The sequence below is a fragment of the Xylocopa sonorina genome, chromosome 5 (genome assembly GCF_050948175.1).
Source record: "Xylocopa sonorina isolate GNS202 chromosome 5, iyXylSono1_principal, whole genome shotgun sequence".
Taxonomy (NCBI): Eukaryota; Metazoa; Arthropoda; class Insecta; order Hymenoptera; family Apidae; genus Xylocopa; species Xylocopa sonorina.
In genome coordinates this window covers 4101550-4109915 of record NC_135197.1, presented here as the reverse complement: position 1 = coordinate 4109915, position 8366 = coordinate 4101550, and positions in this window count along the sequence as shown.

The following is an 8366-nucleotide window of genomic DNA, read 5'->3' as shown; positions in this document are numbered from 1 at the left end:
CGTCCGCTGAATTTTCCTCGCGGACTTCGCGTGAAACCCTTCCAAGCCGGTGAAACCTTAATTACTCGCGCGGCTATGCGCATACGTACGTACCTGCGCTGACAAAAGTGTACGTTGCTGGATTCTCAGTAAGAGCGACTAGATTTAATTTTTATTACTGCGACTTGCGTAATTATCGTTTTGGATTTTGACCATTTGCAGTCAGCTTCTTTCTTAGCAACAGAAAATTTCCATTTCAATGGAAAACTTCTTTTTAGATTTACTGAAGCAGTTTAACCTTCTTAATTACTGAGCAATGCTCATGTCCCTTTGGAAAGGACATCCGAGCGCAAGGGTTTCATTTTTCTAGTACATATGGAGGGTAATTGAATTAAGATTTATTCCCTGGTCGTGCACGCTTCTTTACGACTTTACAACATAAAATTTTAACGCACCAGCCAGTATAACTTTCCTCTTCGGCATGCAGAAGCGAACGTATCGGAAGACAGACGTTTATGCCCCCAGCTGTTGTAGCAGAAACTGAAGTAGGGGTAAGATTTTACAACTAGGCTCAGCGAGAATGATTTATACGTTGGAAAAATACAATGACGTTTACGATATCTAGTCGAGAATTATTTATGGCAGCCTCTTATGTCGAGGTGTGCTTCATCCCCCGCTCCTATTCTTACTTCCTCTTCCTTGGAGATTTCTAGCTATCAGTATCGTGCTTGAAATGGAGTCTCAATTTGTATTGTTGCACGAAGCAAATTTAATTAGCCTGAATTTTTGTACTGTTCTTTCTATCAGTTTATTCTTTTTCTCAGTTACATATGTTATGGAAGAAGGCAAATAGTAAGATAAGAGCCGGACGATTTTAGTTCTTGTCCGTACACGTTGTTGACCCACTTGTATTTGCCGTTATAAAGAGTTACAGATAGCATTATTACACAGATAAAAAGATTATTTCATTGCGTGTCCTATCTGGCAAAGTGGAGAGTAACTTTATCTTTAACGTCAATGACATTCACCACCTACCGCTCTCTATTCTTGCCACGGACATTCTAGAGCAACTAAATACTGTCTTCCTCACCTCAATCGTCTTCAGTAACATTCCTGTAACGTCTGACAAAAATAAACCGAATCTATTATCGATTAGGGAATTTTCTCAATTACACCAGATCCGCGTATACTCAAAAAAGAGTTCAGACAAAGTAACAGCACGTTTTTCGATGGTAATGGTCCATATCTCGAAAGCTCATCTGCTCCTGGTGCATCGATATTAATAATTCTTGGTGCACTCTGAAATTTTGGATTTTTGCCTGCGTCCATTTTCTGACCCACCGCGCCGGATCAGGCACGCGTCTTTCCTGGCACCGGTCCATTTGTCGCTATTTTCTGGAATCGTACACCGCTCCCGGCTTTTCTTTATCAACATTTGGCGATCAAATTCGAGTTTCGAATTAATCTTCGGCTTTTGGCCACCGCGGCCATTTATGACCGCCTTAACGTGGAACAGTATTTGCTGGAATAACGTGCTGACACTGATAACAGGCCCATGAAATTGCCCCTCCTCTTGTATTTCCCGATATAGTTCTCTGCGTTCGGGTTTTTTTTTATTGCTGCTCGTGTTCCATTCGCTCTATCAACGCACAAGTAGAAATTCAATGAGTTTCTTTGGTGCCTTTTTTGTTCAATGATCACTCATTTCATTAGAATACGTACTAACGATAAAATAATTAAATATACAGTTTTCTAGGACGTTTTGCGATGCAATAGGCATGACTCTGTGAATTTTTCACGTAACTGGATTACGTTCTACAGACTGTGAGGTAACATGATAATAATTTACTGGAACGACCATTTTGTAAGTGAGTAATTGACCTCTTCCCTATTCATGTCGCTTCTTTTTATATTAAAGGAACCTAACATGGCGCAACTAATGCGCTACAATTATATGACAACCACAGGTATTACATTTACGTAAATTCCACCACGCGATACTCGAATACTACCATGCAAGTCAAATAATAAGCGTTTTATCCAAATTGCATTGAAATGATCAATTTGAAATGTCTCGATACGAACAAATACTCATCGAGTTCTGCACTTTTAGTACTTAATTTGTTTCATCGTGTTGCACAAAGAATGGAATAAAAGTACTCGCAAAATTGCGACAAACTTTCCACTAAATCCTCCTATTTTTAACGCGCGTCGATCTCTCGCTGAAAGAAGTTGCCATCGAGGGAAACGCGAGGCAACGAGCCGTGGCAACGCGAATCGTTTCGTTCCGCGAGTCCCGTTCTGTCTTAATCCCGCGAAAATCTTCTGGGACCACGGTTTTCCTCGCCGTAACGTTCTCAGAACCGCGGCCACGAAGCGCGTGCGAGCATCGCGCGCGAATGAAAGAGGGACAGGTCGTCTTGAGGGGTAGCCGCGAGAAACAGCGGCCGCCCCAGGAACCTCGACGGGGGTGGTTTCCGCGCTTGTTCTCCTTGATTCTCGTCGCATTTCGCGCGTACGCTTTTATTTCCTCCACCACCGCCATTTTTCATCTCCTCGCCCTCGTTATATATTATTTCCTTTCCATACCGGTGGATTTGCATGAGATGTGCGCGCTTCTTCTCAAGCGCGACTTAACGCATGTGACATCATCCACCTTCGCGTGCGCATCGCGAGTACCTCCTCCTCCACCGTCGCCCTACCGTTTTCACTTCCTTTCTAGTCCGCCACATCGTTCGAATGCGTCGAATACAACGTTGAACCACTTTCCCGCTGATGCAACCCTTGCTTTTACCTTAAACGAAGAATTCAGCGTGGTTGCGCGGAATTCCTCGATGGAGATACATCGTGGCTGCCAGCGGAAAAGTTCTGTCCGATGTTTTCAGTTTATTTTAATCCGTAAAAATCACCCTCTCTCGGATCGTACAATGTTGGAAACGGGTGCGTGAAATAAAAGTCTCTTTGTATTCTTCAAAGCAAATTATTCTTTAATCTAGACACGGAAGGATGTCTGTACGCTTCGAGGGGTATACGAACAGCGAGGACACTCGATGGAAAATCTAGGGTCCTTCTTGTTCGTGTTTCTCTTGCAGGCTCTTAGATATAAACAGTTGGAGGTTCGCTCGAATCAATTTCTTTCACCGTTCATTTCCAGGATTCTATTTTTTAATACAATATTCATTTTTGCTTTTATGTTGACGTGTTAAAATAATTCAACATACCATACAACTACTGTGGGGTTTGAAACTAGTGTCCTGGCCGTTAAGGGGATGCCGGTCATGGCGTTGTCGAGTGACACAATGCAGGCCTATTTGCCTGCATTTTTCCAAAAAAGGCCAAAGTAGTCTTGCTGCTAGTTTTTAAGACATGAATGGGAGGGAGAGAGAGAGAGAGAGAAAGAAGGAAGACGAAGATGATGGTGAATGGTTTGACAAGTAGTATAAAATAGGAGACGTAGCGTAAAGTATAGAATAAAAAATCGCAACGAATTGTGCGTTTAAGGGTAGTAAAAAACAGCGTGTATCTGAATATACACAAGTTAGTCAGCTTAGTTATAGGTTCTATAATAAATATAAAACTTCCAATCCCAATCTACCACCGTATTCTTTATTGGGATAATTTGACTGATGCAATCATGGCGTCGGTGGTAGTATTAAAATAAATGGAACAAGGGCGGCGCGGAATCTGGCGAGCCGTTAAATCCAACCCTTACCACGACCATTCATACGGCATCGTTTACAAACTCTCATGCACATATATGGGTTATTAAAATCGTTATTCAGTAGGGTACTTGCGACACAGTTTCCGCCGCATTGTCGTCGCCCGTGTCGCTATCGCTCTCGACGGTTAATGCGTATCAATATTTTATGCATTTCGCATAAGCAGCGCAGCAGGTATTTGCGTTTATTAGCTATAAACGGGCCGCAGGTGGGGCCCACCCCCTGGCAGGATTTACGGGCTCGCGTTCTTCGGATGAAGATGCGCCTCTAGATGGAACGTAGTTTTGTGCATCGTGGTCGCGATCTTACGGAAAATCGTCGAGGACGTGGACCGTCCCTGTGTTGGTTTCGATACGACCGTACGAGACGGAACGAGCACCCTTCTTTCCGTTCCTCTTGAGATATAAAAACAAAAGTGTATTTCCTTTACGTTCGTACCGCGGTATAACAAGTAGACTGAGAATATTTATTTATAGAAATTGATATTTTAACCTTTTCGCTCTCTTGGCTATATATATGGAGATTCAGCTTTTTTATTAGTATTAACGCTCAGCGACACAAATGTGGACGTTATAGCTTTTTGTGTATTTGTATTGCTTTCCTCATTATTTTTTGCTGCTTCAATTCCTATCGATATAAAATGGATAAATCGTAATAGAACAAAAAATTAAGTAATTTTTTCTTTCAGTATAAAAACTCATCCCTAAAGAAGTTCACACGATACGTTTGTTATAGTAATTTAAACAGGTTTGCGGATTAATCAATATTTTCTTGCGATAGGATAATGTATCGGGAGTAATTGTAAAAAGTTTGCGAAAAAGCTGCTCCGTTGCAATGCGTCGTTACGATATACATACGCTGGGAAGAATAAAGAATTCCGCTTTCGGGAAATCGTAACACAATATACACGCGATACACCGTTCGAGCGCGAACAGTTCCATCAAAAATGCTTGTCATAAAGAATCATGGCTCGCGATAAATCGCTATACCTATAAACGAGTACAATGAATTTTCGTTGATTTATACAAGGAGTTTTTCAGCTCGTAACAATAGAGTGGGTCTTGCAACTACAGGAAGACGCATCGCGTTCCTGTGTTATTCACCTTTCATCTTGTCCGCGTAGCATATATCTTTTGTGCAACGCAAGGCGCAACGATGCGTTCGTAGACATTGTGACGTTACTTTTTTGTTTCGGGTATGAACAGTGCAATTAAAAATATGTAGCGTTTCCGTACAGATACTCTTGTTTTACGGTTTTTACGCTGTAAAATTCTGAAAATCCTTTTCCCAATCGTCGCAGCACTTATTGAAGACAGTCATCGCATATTTACTTTTACCATTTCTTGCACTAACATGTATTATTATATCGTTTCAGTTACTATAGTCTGCATTATACCTGCTATTTTATTACGCGCACAATTTCTTGTTAAATGCAGGATTTGCAAAAGGGGCTCGTGACTGATAATAATCGAAAATACATGGCGCGCGGTCGAATGATGGAGCGCACGCGATATGAAAGATAGGGCAGAAAATTTCGAGAATGCCTTTCGGCGTGTTAACATCACGGCTGGTGAAATTGAAATATTTAACGAAATTTTCGAATATTCCCGTACTTCCGGGTACTCGGCTACGTCGTATTACATGCTGGATTCAAGGATGGCATCCGTGACACGCTAAATACGCGGGATTGCAATTAAACAGACGTCGCACGTATTCGCGTCGTGGCGCAAAGTCCGTTCGTGATTCAAATTAATAGAATATCGTGTCGGTGCTTCAAAGCGCACACCTTGCCCTGCTTAAAGCTATGCAGCGTTTCGGCGGAACGATTTCACGGATAATTGAAGAATAATTAAGAATTCTTTGATCACCTGTAATAGCAATTTTGCGCGCGACTTGATTTTATTAAAATTCTGAATAATTGATAAGATCAAGGTGAACAAGGGGATATCAGTAAAATTGTACGGGATAAATATTTGACAACGTTTCACGCAGTACATCAACAAATATTTTTGATCCTACCAATATAAATTAGTAAAGTATTCTTTCGAGAATAGAAAATCCAGGCGTATTTCTTTAAATTAATTGCCCAAATTCTTTCTTCAAACTTTTTCTTGTCCAATATATATACGCACACGTATTGTTTCGTTTCTGTATTATATTTTTATTCGTTTTATTTTTGCTCCCTGTTTCTTTTCACTTTTTATCTGTTCCTCCCCCCTTTGTATTTTATTATTTCAATTTCGGTATTTCAATTTTCTCTAATTGTGTATTTCCCCTGCCCACCTCTTTCCATTTCTTTCCTCCCCTACACTCCTTTTATTTCCATTGCACTTTCATATTTCTCGGCAACCAGTAAACGCTGTAACAGCGCAACACCAGAAAACATTTCTATTGCACGGGCTGAATTACATTATGGTTATAATTTCATCAGCGATTAAACGAAAGGAACGTGTTGTTCGATCCTCCTGCGTTTAATAACTTCGAAACATGTGTCGAAACATTTGATGCCTCTGAAGTTTATTGGACTTATAATTTCCCAATTGGACGAGATAGACTCGCTCTTGTACAGCTGTTCGATTTTAGCACGCACTAATGTAAGCATTTTCTATTTAAAGACAGAGTTTCTACGGATATCTCTAGTCACATCGCAATGGATACGAATGGCAAATGTTTAAATTATCCTTTTAAAGAAACTGGCAACTGTTCTTGCGTTCTGCTATGACCCACAGGCTGAGTCATGGATCAACCGAGTGGTGCAATGCATTACTCATGCCTTGGATCATCGATCTCGAACGTGTTTAATATATAACAGATGTGGTTCTATTTTAAATACTGGCATACAAACGGCAAAATTCTATTTTCATTTAAAATTTAAATCACGACGAAAGAAGTATTTATCGTTCTAATGTTGCTGGCAAAGATTTGAACGGGGCCAAGTGGAGGGGACGAATTTATGATTTTTATTGTTGAAATAAAAAAATGTTAACAGGGGCAGAACGGCCATAACATTGGTCGTTGCTCGGAATTTCACTCGTCGTGAATTCTCGGCGTATAATTGTGTTTATTTCGCGATGGTTACGCGGTGCTCACGATAGAACGCGTGGCATACAAACGACGTTGAATCGTCGTTAAACAGACGTCGCACGTATCCGTGTCGCGGTGCAAAGTCCGACCGTAATTCGAATTAATAGAAACGGCAGCCGCCTTAAAATTAAAAGCGCCGAGCGCGGCTGGAAAAACATGGCACGTTCGAGCCCGTGATTCTGTAGCCGTGCGACGGAACGAAATTTCGTCAGGTTAATAAGACGTGAATTAATGCGCCGTTCTTGAATTGGAAAAGCTTGGAACAGCCAACCTTTGCCTCTTAACCGATGAATAATACAAAGTTACGCATTACTTCTTGCCTTCAAATACGTCCTTCACGTTTTTGCATTTGCAATCGCAGAATATTGAAAATCATTGCTTAAATTTTTGCTACAATAATTCAATCTGGTGTGTCATATTATTTCATAATAATTATTACAAATAAATGTTGCAAAATATTATAACAGCATCGATTTGCAATGCAACAAACAGTTTCTCTACCTCGCTCTCAAATTTCCCTCTTCGTTCTTCCCTCTTTCCCCGACAATTCTCTGTTCTCGCCTTTCTGCTCTGGAATTCCAAGTAAGAATTTGCTTTCGTAATTCTCCGAGTAACATCTTGTCGAAACATTTATCCCGTTGCGAAACACCCGCCGGCGGAAGTACCGCGCGCCAAGCTACGTAACGTTCGCCCCGCCATTTTTCGAGCTGCGAACGCAACCAGGATCCATCCGTTGGTCCACGGCACTTGTATCGAGAGATCGAACGGAGATAGACGAGATACGCGGGTGGAACCGAAAGAGGAACACGGAAATCTAACCGCGGAATGCAAAGCAGGTGAAAGCGGTCCGCGGTTCATTGTTAATTCTGATTTAAGAGAATACGTCCCGATGTTCCTGCGAATGTCTGCTGAACGAAGTACAGGAGCACTCTCCTCCGATCGGACGTTCTCACGGGATGGTTCTCAGCGACGTTCGCCTATTCACCGCGCGATATCGCGGGGTTAGAACCGAGCAATCAGATTTCTGGATTTCGACGAGTCGGTTGAGAATCAGCGGCGTGATTTTGGCAAATCTCCAACAAGATGAGGCCCGTCCCTTGGTTGCACGCGTTGCTCGAAGGGCGACGACAACCGTGGATCCGCCGTGATTTGACAGCGCGAAAGAAGCAACTGGAAACTGCCGCGAGATAGTACTTCCACCAGGGGAAGTTTCTTTTCCCTTTCTGTCACTAGAGAGTTCGAACTTCGCGTAACGCGATCGAAGATCTTTGCTTTCTTGCTCCTCTTGTTTTTATCGTACGCTCATTGACTGGTAGAAACTAAGCTTTTTCCTTACACTTAACTTCATTACTTTGCATATCTATTTGGTTTGCATGATACACTATTTCTAGACGAAACAAATTACGATTAGAGCACGTATTCTGCGCCTGCTCATCAATTCCTCAAGAGCGCGCATATTATCAGAAAATTCCAAGGTGTCACGATATCATTGGTCCCTACTTAACGCCGCGGATTCTGTTCGTTCTTCTCGACTCGGATGCTGCGAAATATCCCTTGGGAACACTGGAAGCATCCACGCAGCGA